This window comes from Prosopis cineraria, unplaced genomic scaffold (assembly GCF_029017545.1).
Source record: "Prosopis cineraria cultivar Desert tree isolate PC_DT_omini unplaced genomic scaffold, ASM2901754v1 PC6, whole genome shotgun sequence".
Taxonomy (NCBI): domain Eukaryota; kingdom Viridiplantae; phylum Streptophyta; class Magnoliopsida; order Fabales; family Fabaceae; genus Prosopis; species Prosopis cineraria.
Genome location: NW_026555337.1, coordinates 8336196 through 8351793, shown reverse-complemented (window position 1 = coordinate 8351793; position 15598 = coordinate 8336196). Strand labels below are relative to the sequence as shown.

At 32.2% G+C, this 15598-nt stretch overlaps 1 pseudogene; it reads right to left on the bottom strand.

Annotated features, from left to right (window-relative positions):
• Positions 1 to 4389: 4389 nt before the first annotated feature.
• LOC129313302 (G-type lectin S-receptor-like serine/threonine-protein kinase At1g67520) lies at positions 4390 to 11354 on the bottom strand (annotated as a pseudogene).
• Positions 11355 to 15598: the final 4244 nt, after the last annotated feature.

Here is a 15598-nt window from a genome sequence, read left to right as displayed (position 1 = left end):
GTATATAATAATTGTGGATACTATTAATAGCCAGATAGACAAATGATATTTATGTTCTATCTAAAAACATTCTCTCGATCGCATATACCTTAACAGGAACACCAGACCAAATGAAATTTAAGCAGATACACACACATCACATACACACAAAAACATAGACGTTTATTCGCATTCTAGGTCGCACGAACCATTAATATATATACTAGGTTTTTGTCTTCATTGCGTCCTTCCTTTCACATACTTGAGGGCTTTGAATCCTTAGGGTTCGTTGTGAGAAGGAGGGTGTACATCTGGTGGTGGATAATCGTAGTCCGAGGCAAGCTTTTGATTTCCTTCACTAAGTTTCTCGCAAGGTATACCTGAATTAACTGATGAAACAGCAGGTTCCTCATATTTTTTCATATTTTTGCTTTCTATTGGCTTCTCAATATCAGCAACATACTCAGCCTTCATCCCTTTATCTCCATCTTTTTTCAGTCCAAGCTTCATTGCAGAGGAATCATCAAGGACATGTTCTCCTTCATTCTGCACAAAGAAAATGCAAGTTGAACAGTAAATGAAAGCCAATTTCTAAATGAAAGCTTAAGTTAAAGAAAAATAATATTTGATCTATAGTTGATGAAAACCTTGGGGAGGAAGTGGTTTTTCTTCTCCGTTTTATGATTAAGACTGCTTAAAGGACGAGCTTTGCATGCATGCAAGGAAATGCACAGAAAGAGAAGAAGGAAGTATGTGACTGACATATCTGAACTTTTGAAGTAAACTATGTCATGGGTTAAGGATTTGAAGGGATGTAGCAGAATTTTATAGAAACAGAATTTAATGAGGCGTTGAATGCTACAATCTTGGCACAGAATGTGGAATATATAGGGCTTTGAAATATATATAGTGGGTTCTTTGGTATCTGTTCTTATTTCCAAGAAGTAGAAATATAAGACCCTATGTTTAATGGGAAGGTTGTTTTTGAAGAAACGCTTTGATATTTCCTTTTTATTTGTTTTGACCAACTTTAACATGTACTTTCAAACAATCTCTTAATTGGATAATTTATTGATGATATCACCATCATTTTCTTCCTTGTATATGATATGTATCTTCTTTTATAAAATGGAAAGCTGACATTTTTTATACAATTATCACAATTCGAAAATAGGTGTTTTGTGCTTGTCACTACCTTCTTATGACATTTAAATCACACAAGAAAATCTCAAAGTTTTTATTTATGAAAAATGCAGGAAAATTTGCAAGCGAAACATGGAATGAATGGAAATGCAATGATTAAGCATTTAAATATATTAACAGTGACAATTAAAACTAACAATATCAAAGGAAAAGATTTCGGTTGTGTTCTTTTAGTTCCTCTAAGCCTAAATATAAAAGAAAGATTTTCCCCTTTACTTTCTATTTTTAATCATATCTGGTCAATTTATTTCCATGTTTTAGCAAAAGAATTAATAGAATGACAGTGAAATAAATTAACTTTGTTAGCTATATCACGGTCTTTATGTGCATTGTTAAAATTACAAGAATTAATATTGTAGATGGATCAAACTAAAGGATAAAGAATAACGAAATAAAACTGCAAAGATTAAAGATAAATACAATCAAAATACAGTAAACTACTCTTACATTTTCTCAATATTAAAATTTTCTTACAAGGACTGTAGAAAAAGCTATAATACATGTTTTTTAGTGGGACGACTCAAACTTATCACCAAATTCCGTTGATCACCAATTGTGTTTATTGGAAGAGTCTCAATGCTTATAAAAGAAATTGAAGTTACAGTTATTTGAAATTTCTAATATAGTAAAAACAACTTAAATGTGTTACTTCCTCAAATACACTACACTATGTTGCAATTACATGTATGAGTGTTATCCAAATACATGTTCATGCCTACATACAGACAACATACTAATATACAAATCTCATTAGGTGAGTGGAGTCGGCTATATGGATTGAACGACGTCATTTTACTTTATCTATATTAACCGAGTTTTTAAAAATATTCTTAATTAAAATATCTTGTTCAATAACTTTCATAAGTGTTTTTTTTTTTTGGTCTTCCTTGATCCCTCTTAACAAAACTAAAGGTTATCTATTCTACTTTCTTCACCAGTGCCTCTCATAACATTTTTTGTATGTAGCCAAATCATTTCAAATGATTTTCAACCATCTTACCCTTAATTAGAAAGAGATACTCGCATGGTATATATTAATCAGTGATCAATTATAGATATATGCTTCCTCACGTTCAAGATGAACAGAGTAATTGTCAATGTGATGAGAATTATTGCAGAAGAAAAAAGGATGAAATTAGACAAATATTCTGATAACGTGTTGAGGAGTGAGTGAATCAGAGGAGCATAAATGAGTGGGTTGGAGGAAATTTAACAGAAGGAACCTGAAGGTGTTTATAAGATTATATAATCAAAGCCCTGTTGAGATCGAGGCTCAAGATGATGCGCAGATATGCTAGAACTGATAACAGACTTGATGTAGGTGACAATATATTTTGTTGGTTCTTGAAATCCCAATTGATAAGGCTTTCATCAGTTGGACAGTTTTTGAAGCAGAAGCAAGCAAATCCCAAACCATCTTGGTGACAAGTTCCCCACTACTTTCCGTACAAATGTTGTGCTACGGATTCTACTAAGTGCTGCTTCAACGTTCTCTCTACACGCACACACACATATGTAATTAGGGACGCAATCCACGTATATTTGTTTCCCATAACGGGACACAACACAACTGAAAGTGCATGTTTAAAGGAATTCCTATAGAAAGTTATTTAGTACCGAGATAAAGATAATATCCAAGAAAAAAAAAGGTGGGGGACCGTGTACAGCACGGAGCTAAGCCCATCTTGTTTTAGTTAACAATATGATGAATATTAAAACTGTAAAGAGAAAGAGGTAAACATAAGTGAAGGGTAATTAAAACTAACCGTTGGGAGGAAAGCAAGAGGTCAGTGAAGGAGGACAGTTTGAAAAAGGAGGCAGCCATGTCTGGTAAGCTTAGTAGAAGAGGCTAGTTTCCAAGTTTGAGTTGCAGGTGATTAAGGACTGTACATTTGCATGCATATACAAACACAGGCACACAATTGGTCTTCATGGTAACCTTCGCCTTTTAGAACATGGTCCATGCCTGTTCTTGCTTTCTCGCGTTGGCATCTTGTAGTTGTCGCCCCATTTGGAAGTGTGTTTTCTCTCTTGTGTCCTTGCTTAATTTCCACTAATTTACTTATTTGCCATCGATTACCCAAACACCTTGCGTTGTACATGTTAGACTTGGATTGGATAAGTATTCTACATCCATTTGCTCAATGAATATCTCAATTACAAACGTTTGATTTCATTAATATTTAAAAATCATCAAAATATATTTCTCTTCAAAAATTTAAAATAATCCTCACATTCAAAACACTCCTTATATATATTGTCTTCAAAAATTTGAAATTTAATACTTTTTAAATATTATATAATAAAATCTTTTAATATTTTGTTTGATTAAATCAAACAATTGTTATGATAACTAAGGTCATAGATCCTGTGAGGTATCAAACCAACATAGGAGGACTTGAACCCTAAGCCTCTAACTCCACTAACCTCACATCATTTTTCTTTTTCCAGCTTTGTTAGGCTTTTCTGCTGTATTAGGAGTGTCTATGGATTGGGAATGGTATATTTTGGCCTCATTTGGTCCTGCACCAAAACGCTCGTAAATGTATTTGATTTTTTTTAAAAAAATGAATTTTATCCAAATATATTACATTAAACATGTTATGATCAAAGTAATTTCAGGTTTGAAAATTAGGGAGTTTCTATTAATTTTAACAAAACTGAAGCAATATTATACAGTATATTTTACTCTAATCATTAAACAAGCTATATTGTAATTTGATAAAAGTACATAATGACAGTGGTTACAAACCTTACCTTATTCTACTTAGTTAAGTCGACTGTATAAAGTGTATAATGCTATTTCATTTTATCATCTAATTTTTTAAATGTATCATTCACCAATAATAATCCCATTCGATATATATGTTTTTCTAGTATCATCTTTCGTCTCCCTCTACACTTTTTACATAGGATTAAAGGCTTAACTATCTCCAAAGGCATCTGCGCTGCCTTGCTTTAATTTTTACATTAGAATCATTATATCTTAAATAATTTTAAATCATTTCCTCCTCAATAGATACATAATTTTTTCCTCTAAGCAACATTGTGAATGTTGTCTTTTCTAATATGATCATACATTCATCTTTAAATCATTTTCTTTGCTACTCCTATTAAAGCTTAATAACGTGACATGGCCTATCAGTCTCATTCCACGAATTCCGTGAGTCCACTCCCATAAATCATACTCGATAAGAAAATTACGTACTATCTCCCATCCATGCTAGAAATGGACAAGCCATTAATGGAATATATATGAGCTCCTGGCTCATTGGCTGCATTATTGACCATACTTCCAAAGTAAAATGCCGGTCTTCTTGGAGGTGGAAGCATTGCATTTTCATTTGACAACATCGAAACAATGTCTGACATTGTTGGCCGGTCAGCTGCATTTTCTTCTACACATAAAAGGCCAACGTGAATGCATCTCAAAACTTGCACTTCCGCAAATGAATCATTCATCGTCGGATCCATCACGTTTAATCCCAAACCTTCATTCCATAGCTCCCAAGCCTGAGACGTTTTTGTTTCCCAGATCATTATAAGGTGTTAGAAACAACATAAAAATAAGACTGCTGGAGAAACCTTAGTCAGTCTGTTTGACATACATGTCCCACTAAATTGTTTGGATCATCATGATAGTTGAAGCAGTTGATTCTTCTACTGCTTATAATTTCAAGAATTAAGAGTCCAAAACTATAAACATCAGATTTAACAGAGAAAACTCCACCCATAGCATATTCAAGAGGCATGTAACCATTGTTTATAACATCACAAGTAATAAGTTATTTATAACTTACAATATAACGAGTCAACAAGCATATATAGAAGAGGTGAGAGTAGATTTAAACTTCAACAAAAGAAGAGGTAGTGGCTAAGGAATAGTCTTCGTGTACCGACGACCCTAGAATTGTTTCCTTTTGATTCTTGAGTGAAAATTTTTGCTATACCAAAATCTGAAATCTTAGGGTTCATGTTTTCATCAAGCAATATATATTACCTACCTTCAAGTCTCTATGCACAACTCTCAATCTTAAATATTTGTGAAGATTATAGCAATCCCTGAGCTATTCCATCTATTATGTTGAAACGTGTGGGCCAATCTAATAGCCTTCTTCAAGTAGGATCTTGCAAAAATCAAACTTAGATGTCATTGATGAACCAGGATCAAGGAAAACAATTTAATGATGTGTTTAGATTAATAGGGATTTGAATTTAATTTAGATTTAGATTTGAATTTGTTTTGGATATACAAAAATTCATGAATTTGTATTCAATTCTAATTTAAATTTATTTTTTTTTACAATTTTTTCGTAATTTCAAATTCCTTCTACACTTTAATCATTTGAAATTTCAGTCTTTGTTCGTTTCTTATTTTTTATTATTGATACCTTTATGAATCCTATATCTTTTATTATCTCTCATCGATTAAAAAAATCGAGATAAACTCATTATTTTTAATCTCAACTCATCTATCTTTTTCATTTGAAATTTTTTAAACTACCAAACAAAATATTTAAATGCATGGATTATAAATATGAGATTTGAAATGCAAGATTTAAAATCTAACATTCAAATTTAAATCTATCACTCTAATCACAACCTAAATTTTTTGTAGCTAATAAGCATGTTATATATATATATATGGATAATCTTAATGGAAAAAGATATTCTATTTTACCAAATAAGAAGAAATCCAAGCTTTTGTTGGGCATGTATTCATAAATTAAAATTCTCTCATCTCCATCAATGCAACAGCCAAATAACTGAACAAGATTCATGTGTTGGAGATCAGATATGAGTTTTAGCTCATTTTTATATTCATTTACTCCTTGATGGGAAGTTCCTGACAATCTCTTTACTGCTATTTCTCTTCCCCTTCTTAACATTCCCTGAATTGATGATCACAAAAACATTATTTGTATCAAACGCGCACATTATAGTCATCTATCGTAGAATGTTGGAAACAGAATAAAAAGAATACCTCATAAACAGGCCCAGAGCCTCCTTCTCCCAACCTATTTTCTGACGAGAAGCCATTTGTGGCACCCATGACAGAGGCATAGCTGAATGCTCTCAAACCATGTTCTCTCGGTTGATTATTTTCAAGTTCATTAATATCTGGACATCCATTAGAATTTAGAAGTCAGTATTTTCATTATCCATTTTTTTTTTTATTTTCTACACTCTATTGATAATAACTTCTACTCTACTTACAATTAGAATCGCCTCTGATTACGTTCATAGAAAATAACAAAGAATAATCAAAATGATGTGCTACAATAATATATATATATATATATATATATCCTATCATGTTTCAAGAGATCTTTTTACCTTTGGGTTTTGTTCTCCTTTGTATTAACCACAGAATGCCAACACAACAAATGAATAGAGCAGTACCGATCACAACAATAATCCATATCCATTTTTCTGTATCTGCATTAATTGCAAACTGTAAAGCTAGAAGGGTTTTCATGTATATATTGGAGATAAAGAAAAATCTGGTATTTAAAATTAGAAGATAGATTAAAAATATATAAAATTTTAAAGCGTGTCTAATCAAATAATTTAAGTTATTTTGGTAGAATAGATTGTCCTAAGGCATAAGATCATGGGTTATTAAAAATGACAAATCATCTTCATTTTTGAATAAACTCTTCTTATCGGGCATGTGTGCGTATTTCCTTTTCTTTTTGGCTACGGACATATATATTTGCTTTAATAGCCATAATATTTCAATAGCAATTGGAATTACTGTCATATTTCTTTCTTTTTTCTTGAAGGTATGTTTAGGAACCCCTACAAATGGAAGGAAACAGAAGGAAAGGCAATGATATTTTCGACTCTCGTTAAAAAAAAAAAAACACTTTTAACGGTTCGTCCAGATACAACATAAAAAAGGAATGAAATAAATATTAGAATTATGATGGTGTAAAATGACTCTCATGTTTTAAAGAAATAAATCGAGGCTGATCAGACATTGTTGAGTAATAAGGGGGAAAAAACAAGATATACTTTTAAGAATTCACTTTTTGATTAAATGCTTCACACCCAACATGACGCGGTTTAGAATAGACTTTCTACGGTGTTCTCGAGACGTGGTTTCAAGCAAGAAAAAGCTATCGCCACTATTATTGGCGTCAAGAAATTTGACATATGACGGTCCATTATAAAAAACACATCCAGTGCCACCATCTAATAAACTTGCGAACCCAACACAGCTGCAATTCTCCCAGCAAATGGCCTTGCAATCACTTGTCGTGACATTCTCGTCAACAAAACTGAAATCAGACGCGTCTACATTTCTCAAGTTAACAGTCTCGCTCTCAAATATTTCACCCACATGCCTATAAGTTGGTTGGCTCCATAACTGTCACCCTCCATCAGTATTGTATCCATAACACATATCAGCCCTTGCAATATAGCTTCCTTTGCTATCCACTAACTGCCCATCATAATACAGAATCCATTCCGCATAATCTTCGTCACTGTGTAACTGAAGTACTCTTCGTCTTCGTTTGAAACAACGGTATATCGATTCATGGCTTGAGTTTCTTCTGGAATATATTCAAATCTTTGGTTTCTTAAAACCCCACTTGCCCAATAAATCTGTCCTCTTCTCTGGATTATCAGTTCACCTCTTTTGGGGTCCCATTCAAGTGTGGATGCTCCAGAAGATGGAATGTCACTAGTTAGATAAGAAACCAGTGAGCTTGTTTCCCCAGTTCTGTGATCCACGCCTAGTTCCATCCCTGGGAGAAGAAGATCAGTGGAATAATCAAAACTTTGCCACAACACACTCTTCACTGATCGATCTGGGTCAAGTTCTTGCAGAACAAAGTTGCCTGTGTCAAGCAAGATGGCCTTTGTATTGTTTATATCTTCAGACGGCGAGTACAGGATAAGTGGTTCACCACCTTGACGTATTATTTGCATAGTACCAGCATTGTCCAGCGATAAATAGCCACCATCATAGCCCAATATGGGATCGTTTCGGTTTGCGATCCATACGGCCATACCTGCGCCTTCTGAGTTCCGATATACTGTGAAGTAAACCGATTGGCTGTGGTCTGTCACTATCGTCGTGAACGTGCAAAACCTTTTGTTTGCTGAACATAACTTGGACGTGCTGTTCAGCTGATCACCTGGATTCAAACTATCGCTTACTTGGGCTTTTGCATGGATCATAGTATTGGTCCACAACCCCAAGATTAATCCTATATCAAAGAAGAAAATCACACGCTTGCTCATGGTGGTGTGTGTGTATCTGCATAAAAGGAATCAAAATATAGTGTTCACATATGGACGTGGTTGTGGCTTTCAACAATATCGAAGACACGATCTCGTGAATGACGAGCATGCTTCGTTGTATATATCTCAATACAAGATGCAACAATGCATTGTGTCATTATATGTAGGGAAACCATGAGAATAGATCTCTATCTTATTATATATGTGCATAAAATATAGAGGACATGTGCCGTATACAGCATGTACATGGAAAAGTGCATGACGAATGAGTTAATTACGTACTAAGCAGTGTATAAGACTACATTTGAAAGTTTCATCCAGAGTTTGTTTGTTTGAAAATTACATGATATACTAATTTTCTGATATTTATGACACTCAAAACAATCTTGCATATACGCATACATATCTTCCTGTCCGTGTGTATTAGCTTGCATTTTTGTCCTCTCTTAGTTCAGCTCTTGCGATGGCATGTTTTAGCTATATTTTTTTACCAGCACATATTGGGCTTTCTATTTTTATTAAAGGTCAAACGCCTCGATCTATTTTGAATATTCTAAGTGCCAAAATTGTTTCTAACATACGGATAATTCTAGAAATGAATTGTCGTTGTATATATCCACACACATCTATGCTGCTTTTTTCTTTTCTTTTTTTAGGGGGGTGGCGGCGGCGCTGAGTATGTCCTCTTCTACACTATAAAGGGGTCAAAAAAATATTGTATGTCAAACACCCAATCGCATTATTAAAGAAAAAAAAGGTAAAAAGAACGAAAAGAGAAAACCTACATACTGAAAAATCCATTTTTTTTAGAAATTAAAACTGTATATAATATAAGAACCTAAATTTTTTAAATTTTGGTTAAAAATAGAAGAAAGAATTATATGTAACGACTCGACCTAAATTATTCATTGTAAATGATTTTTAATCTTTTAATTATAACTTAATCCATATTTAATTAGTTGATGTCAAGAAAATTATTATGAATTATACCTTTCACGACTCAATAACAGTCACTTGCTCGTCGGCTGGATTACACACACGAGGACTTCGTCAAGAGTAAACAGGTGAATGATGCCGAGTGGAAATGTACCGTACGTTTAGGAGGATGCTTGAAAGTGGAGCAAAGAGATCATTTTTGGCAAAACCTTCTAAAAAGATATCTTACGAAATGGAACGAAAGAATCCTTTTCTGTTGCTACGTTTACAAGTGTCCATTGATATTACCTGGTCTAATTTCGAATAGAAGTCACAGTTTAACTACGGTATATTATTTTAGAAAGTTATTAAAGGTGGCAGTCTAACTTGTTAAATTTGTCCCAAATTACAATTAATTTGTTAGATGTGGCTTTAATTATTTAAATGGTTTACTTTTCAACATAAATTTAATTGTTCCTAATCTTTTCTTTAATCTCTCTCTCTCTCTCTCTCTCTCTCTCTCTCTCTCTCTCTCAATAAGGGATGTTTACAGGGTAAAAATCGTTTACTATTGATATAAATATGAACTAGTTTATCACCCATGCGTTACAAGAAACATTATTTTTACAAATTTTTGTAAGTTCTAGATAAAGAGACAATCAATAAATATTAGTAGTTATATGAATAAAATAATAAAAAAAATAACTACATGATCAACAAACTATACATAATAACCCATAATAAAGAAACTTTTTACTCTCCATTGCTTATATATCTATTCCAGTTTCTGCACGTGGGATTGAAGACAAGCTGAGGTGGAAACTATACTGTGAAGTTTTTTTTTTTTTTTTTGACCAAAACTATACTGTGAAGTTGAGTTACAAATTAATTTCTTCGAAGAGCAAATTACTGATCCAAGTCCATCGACCAATGCGCCAAAAGATCTTTGGAAGCCAATATATGGATACCTTTTATGATTTATGGAATGTACACAAATAGCATAACCCATTGCTTTCGTCGACGAGGCAGCCCCTCTGCAGAAATTAGGTGACTGACTAAGGCTATTACTGATTATGAGCATATATATATGAGAAGATACTGGTAGGATCTGACTGTAAACCTCCAGTAGATTGCTCGAATGGTCATGCTAAAAGCCCAGACTGGCTCACTTTGAACAGTTGTATAAGCAAGTGCATGCAAATCCGAAGACATGACAAGATCCCTGAACAGCACCCTCTTTTAGGCATGCTGCGTCACATTCACTGGTAGCATTGTCCACACAAATCCCACGAAATGTTTCGCTAAGTCTTCCAGAAAGTCCTGCCTCAACATTCTCTGCACCGACAGAGACACACACACAGAGGCACACACACATGTATGTATAAAGAGTAGGCCATGCATTGTACCCAAAAAAAAAAAAAATAATAGGATTGAGTTTCCCTGCTCATACTTAGGATGAGATCTGGACCATCCAAAATCTGGATGGTCCAGATTTAAAGTATTATTACATTATTATATATTATATTTATTAAAAAAAAATTTATAAAAATTATAAAATAATTTTAATAAATTTTTTATTTCTAATGTGGTCTAGATTTAATTTAAAGGGTCTAATTTAATATTAAAATTTTTATAATTGATGTATATTAATTATTCAGATTTATTCTGCATAGTTCAGGTTCATGCAAAGTACATCTAAATAATCAATATACATTAATTATAAAAATTTTAATATTAAATTAGACCCATTAGATTAAATCTAGACCAGACTAAAAATAAAAAACTTATTAAAATTACTTTATATTTTTTATTTTAATAAATATAATATATTATAATACATTAAAATCTGGACCAGATCTCATCTGAAGGATGAGAGCACAGAAACCGGTCCCAAAAAAAATATGAAAACAGGAAATGGTGAAGGGAGTAGACTGACCGTTGGGAGAAAAAACCAAGAGGGCAATGGAGAGGGCGACAAACAGCTTCAAAAAGGAGGCAGCCATGTTTGGTGAACTGATTTAAAGACTGAATGAAGAAGGCTTGTTTAAGTTTGCAAGTTTCAGATGAACCTGATCGATGAAACAATATATATATATATATATATATCTAGAACGATGTTCTTGGTGACTATCGCCATTAAGTGTTCAATCCATTATATTCAAAGAGCCGATTGTTTGTCGCTCCATTTCAACGATATCTTTTACTTTAATTGTCATCCTGCCTAAACATACGTTGGAAGAGTCGCTCCATTGAAAGTATCCATTGTTTGTCCTCTGTCTCTGGAGGAACCAGGCACTCTGACGATGTCTATACATGATTCAGACATGTCTTTTTGACGTCACTTGTTGCTGTTCATAAATCCACATTGCAAATAGCCCTGTCAATGAGTTTCTTTAGTTTCGGTTCTATCCCACGTCAATCTCTATCACCACTGAGAGATCAATTCAATTTTAGAAAATTTCTCCATAGCATACCAATTTGGCTGGGGTCCTAATCTTATCATTCTTCATTTAAATAACTTGACGAAATTACTGAAACTTTTCCAAATAGTTTTCACTTCTCTTATCCTATTCATAGGATAGAGAGAAAAAAATTATTTTTAATATAGAATACTTCACTGTTTTTATATTCATTTTTACCTTTATACTATTATTAAATGTTAACAATAATTTTTTTTATCTTTATTAGAGATAGAGATGGGATAAAGATGAAAACTTATTAAATTTTAAGATAAAGTTAATAAAATTTAAATTTTTTTAATTACAATAAATATAATGAAAATGACTTATAAATCATAGAAGGAATATATTGAATCCTATAATGCTATGTACTTTTACGGTTTTCCCTAACATTTGTGCTTCTCTTTTCAAGTGTCCATCTTTAACTGCCTTCCTCTGTGCATTAATTGCATACGTACCCTCCTGGTTCCTCCACCCTCAGAGTTAGATTATTACACATTAAACAATGAATTTTTACCGCTTCCTCTATTTTATGCTGTCAAATATTATATTCATGTGCTATTCACTAGGAAATCAACAATCAAATGAAGAAAAATTGCAGCCATGAAAGTGATGGTTATTCCACATGCAAGTTATTAAATCATCAGTCGTTGATTACATGACCCTCATTTTCCTCACTTCCTTACTCACTTCTGATCATAATATAGAGCATTTGTAAAAGTGCTATTTTGACAAAATATTAAATACTTTCTCCATTCCTATATATATAAGATGTTTTTAACGAATTTCACATACCAATAAAAATTTGTTATTTAATTGAATCACATAAAAATATAATAATTTTTTAGTTTTATCCATAATGATATCATAATTAATATCATGATAATGGTGGAGAAAACATACAATTAATGACCTATTTTATTTTTCAAGATAAGGGTAAAATATATCTAATTACTTAAAAATATCATTACCACCCCTTATATTTAGAGACAAAATAAGTTTCTAGAAAACACCTTATATACAAGGATGAAAGGAGTATTGAGTAACTTTTATAATTGTTTTTCCAACTATAACCCTACATTATTTACTCTTTTTGAAAAAAAAATGATGCATTAAAATTTTAATTATCATTTTCAAGGCACTTATATAAGATATTAAATGAGGGTATAATTGAAAATATAATTTTTTGTTTTAACTAACATTTTTTAAAATTGTGAATTAGTGACTAATGCTTTATATTTTGGTACGAAGAGAATAATTAGCTCGCTCTGTGTTGAAACAACAAAAACTTTTGAAAGGGAATCCAATGGGAAAACATTTTACTACTTGCATTCCCGAAAATTAAAAAAGTTTTGTGAATCCAATATCGACCATCTTAATTAATGTAGCTTTCTAAAGCCAAGTAATAAGCAATTAATTATATCGATACTATAACATCATCTTAAATTAACTTCAGCCATAATAGTTGTATATACACTCCTATGATCATATTTATAAGTTATTTTCAACATGTTTAACTTAGATTAAAAAAGCTTTAAAACTTATTAATCCTATGTAAAAATTTAAGAAGTTTTTAATTTTACTCCTATTAAATATACATATTTTAATAATATATTTTCTTTCACCAACATTCAGTGAAAGAAAAAATGGATAATTTGTAAGGTAATTTATGAATAAGACCTAAAAAACTTTTCTTTTTGTCCTATAAATAGGACCAGAGAAGTGTCTTTTAACTATCTTTTGACAAAATCAATATCAATTCCCTTAAAATCAAAATATCAACCTATAGATTTATAATGAACTTAATTAGTGCATCTTGATCGACTATTTGTTAGCAATTGATTTAACTATATATTAATATCAAAGAATGGCACTTGGATTCATATGATTAAATAGATACAGTTATAACTCTAACTTTAAATTATAACCGTATTCTGATATCAATTAATCTTTACTGGAACACCTCTATGTCCAAGATCAAAATTCTTATTTTTAACTGGTTCTTCATGCACATCTCCATTTTTTGGATTTGATTCTAGTTTATTGCTCCAATATACAAATATAACTCTCCACAACAATTCTATAAGAACTTGTTTCCTGCAGTTTCTGGTTTACTTAATTAGCATCAAAACCATAGATTGTCTTCTTTCTATAGTTATTTTTCAATATTGAATAAAGATACCATCGATCAAAAATGAATGTTCTCATCTCCAAATATAGATTTGACCAAAATGAAGCACTATAGTACTCCCTCCATGTATTCTAGTTTATAAGATAATTTTGAAAATGATTCGGTATGTCAAAGTATAAGATAATTTTGACAAAAATAAGGTTTAATTAAATTTTCATTTGTGCCAAGATCAAGGAAAGTATATTTAATATTTAACTCTCAGCTCTATTCAGTACTGCATTAAATATTTAGAATTCAATTTATGAGAATTTATTTAAATATTAAATTCTCAGTCCTATTCACTCCTCATTCAGCTATGGATGATCATGACAATAGCTAGATAGACATATGAGATATATGTTTTGTCTGCAAAACATTCTCTCGCATATACATTATTAAAAGGAATACCAGACTAGTTAAGTCACATATACTTGGTTTGAATAGAGAGAAAAGTAGGAAGAAAATATAAAAGAGAAAATTAGGAGCAGAAATTTTTAAAAATAGTTATTTTGAACTATTTTTAAGATTTTTTTTTCTTCTCTCTATCTTTCTCCCCATCCAAATGAAAGGATAGAGTTAAATTTAAGCAGAAACACAAAAACATGTACGGACATATACTCGCAAGGTCTCACGCATAACACACACACACACACACACACACTAGGTTTTGTCTTCATTGCTTTCTCCCTTTCACATACTTGAGATCTTTAATTAGGGTTCGTTGTGAGAAGGAGGGTGTATATCTTGTGGTGGATAGTCACAGTACGACGTAAGCTTTGGATTTCGCTCCCTGAGTTTCTCGCGAGGCATACTTGAATTCCTGAAACAATAGGTTTCTCGTTTTTTTTCCCATATTTCTGCTTTTTCTTGGCTTCTTAATATGAGCAACAAACTCTGCCTTCGTTGGAGAGGAATCGTTCTGCAAAAAGAAACAGCAAGTTTGACGCTTTACACACACACACACACACGCACTAGCCTATCTAAAAATGAAAGCTTAAGTTAAAGTGATGATATAATATTTGAAATAAATCACAACTTGTCTTGTAATGTTCTTGTGGTCGAACAAAACCTTGAGAAAGAAGTGGATTTCCTTCTTCATCTTGTGATCAGGAGGAGTACTGCCTAAATGATGACGAGCTTTGCATGCATGCGAGGAAATGCACAGAAAGAGAAGAAGGAGGCATGTGACTGAAATATCTGAACCTTTTGAGGTAAACTATGTTATGGGTTAAGGATTTGAAGGTATGTGGCGGAATATTAAAGAAACGGAGAATTTAATGCGGCACTGAATGCTACAATCTTGGCACAAAATGCGGAATAGGCTGTGAAAGGTATAGCGGGTTCTTCATCAGTACTATCTTTTCTTATTTCCAAGAATATTTAATGGAAGGTTGGTTAATCATCAGTAACTAATAAAATATTTAATCATTATTAAACTTGATTATGAGTTTCTAGAAACAAAAATTATGTGCCTCTGCTTAAATCAATGGTTCTATCAACTGACGACGTACGTAATTTCCTTCGCTGATATATTTATTGAATAATTAAATGTAAGTGTCCCCTAAATTCCTAGCAGTGCCAGATTTTCTTTGCCTAGGGACTACAACTATAATTAGCC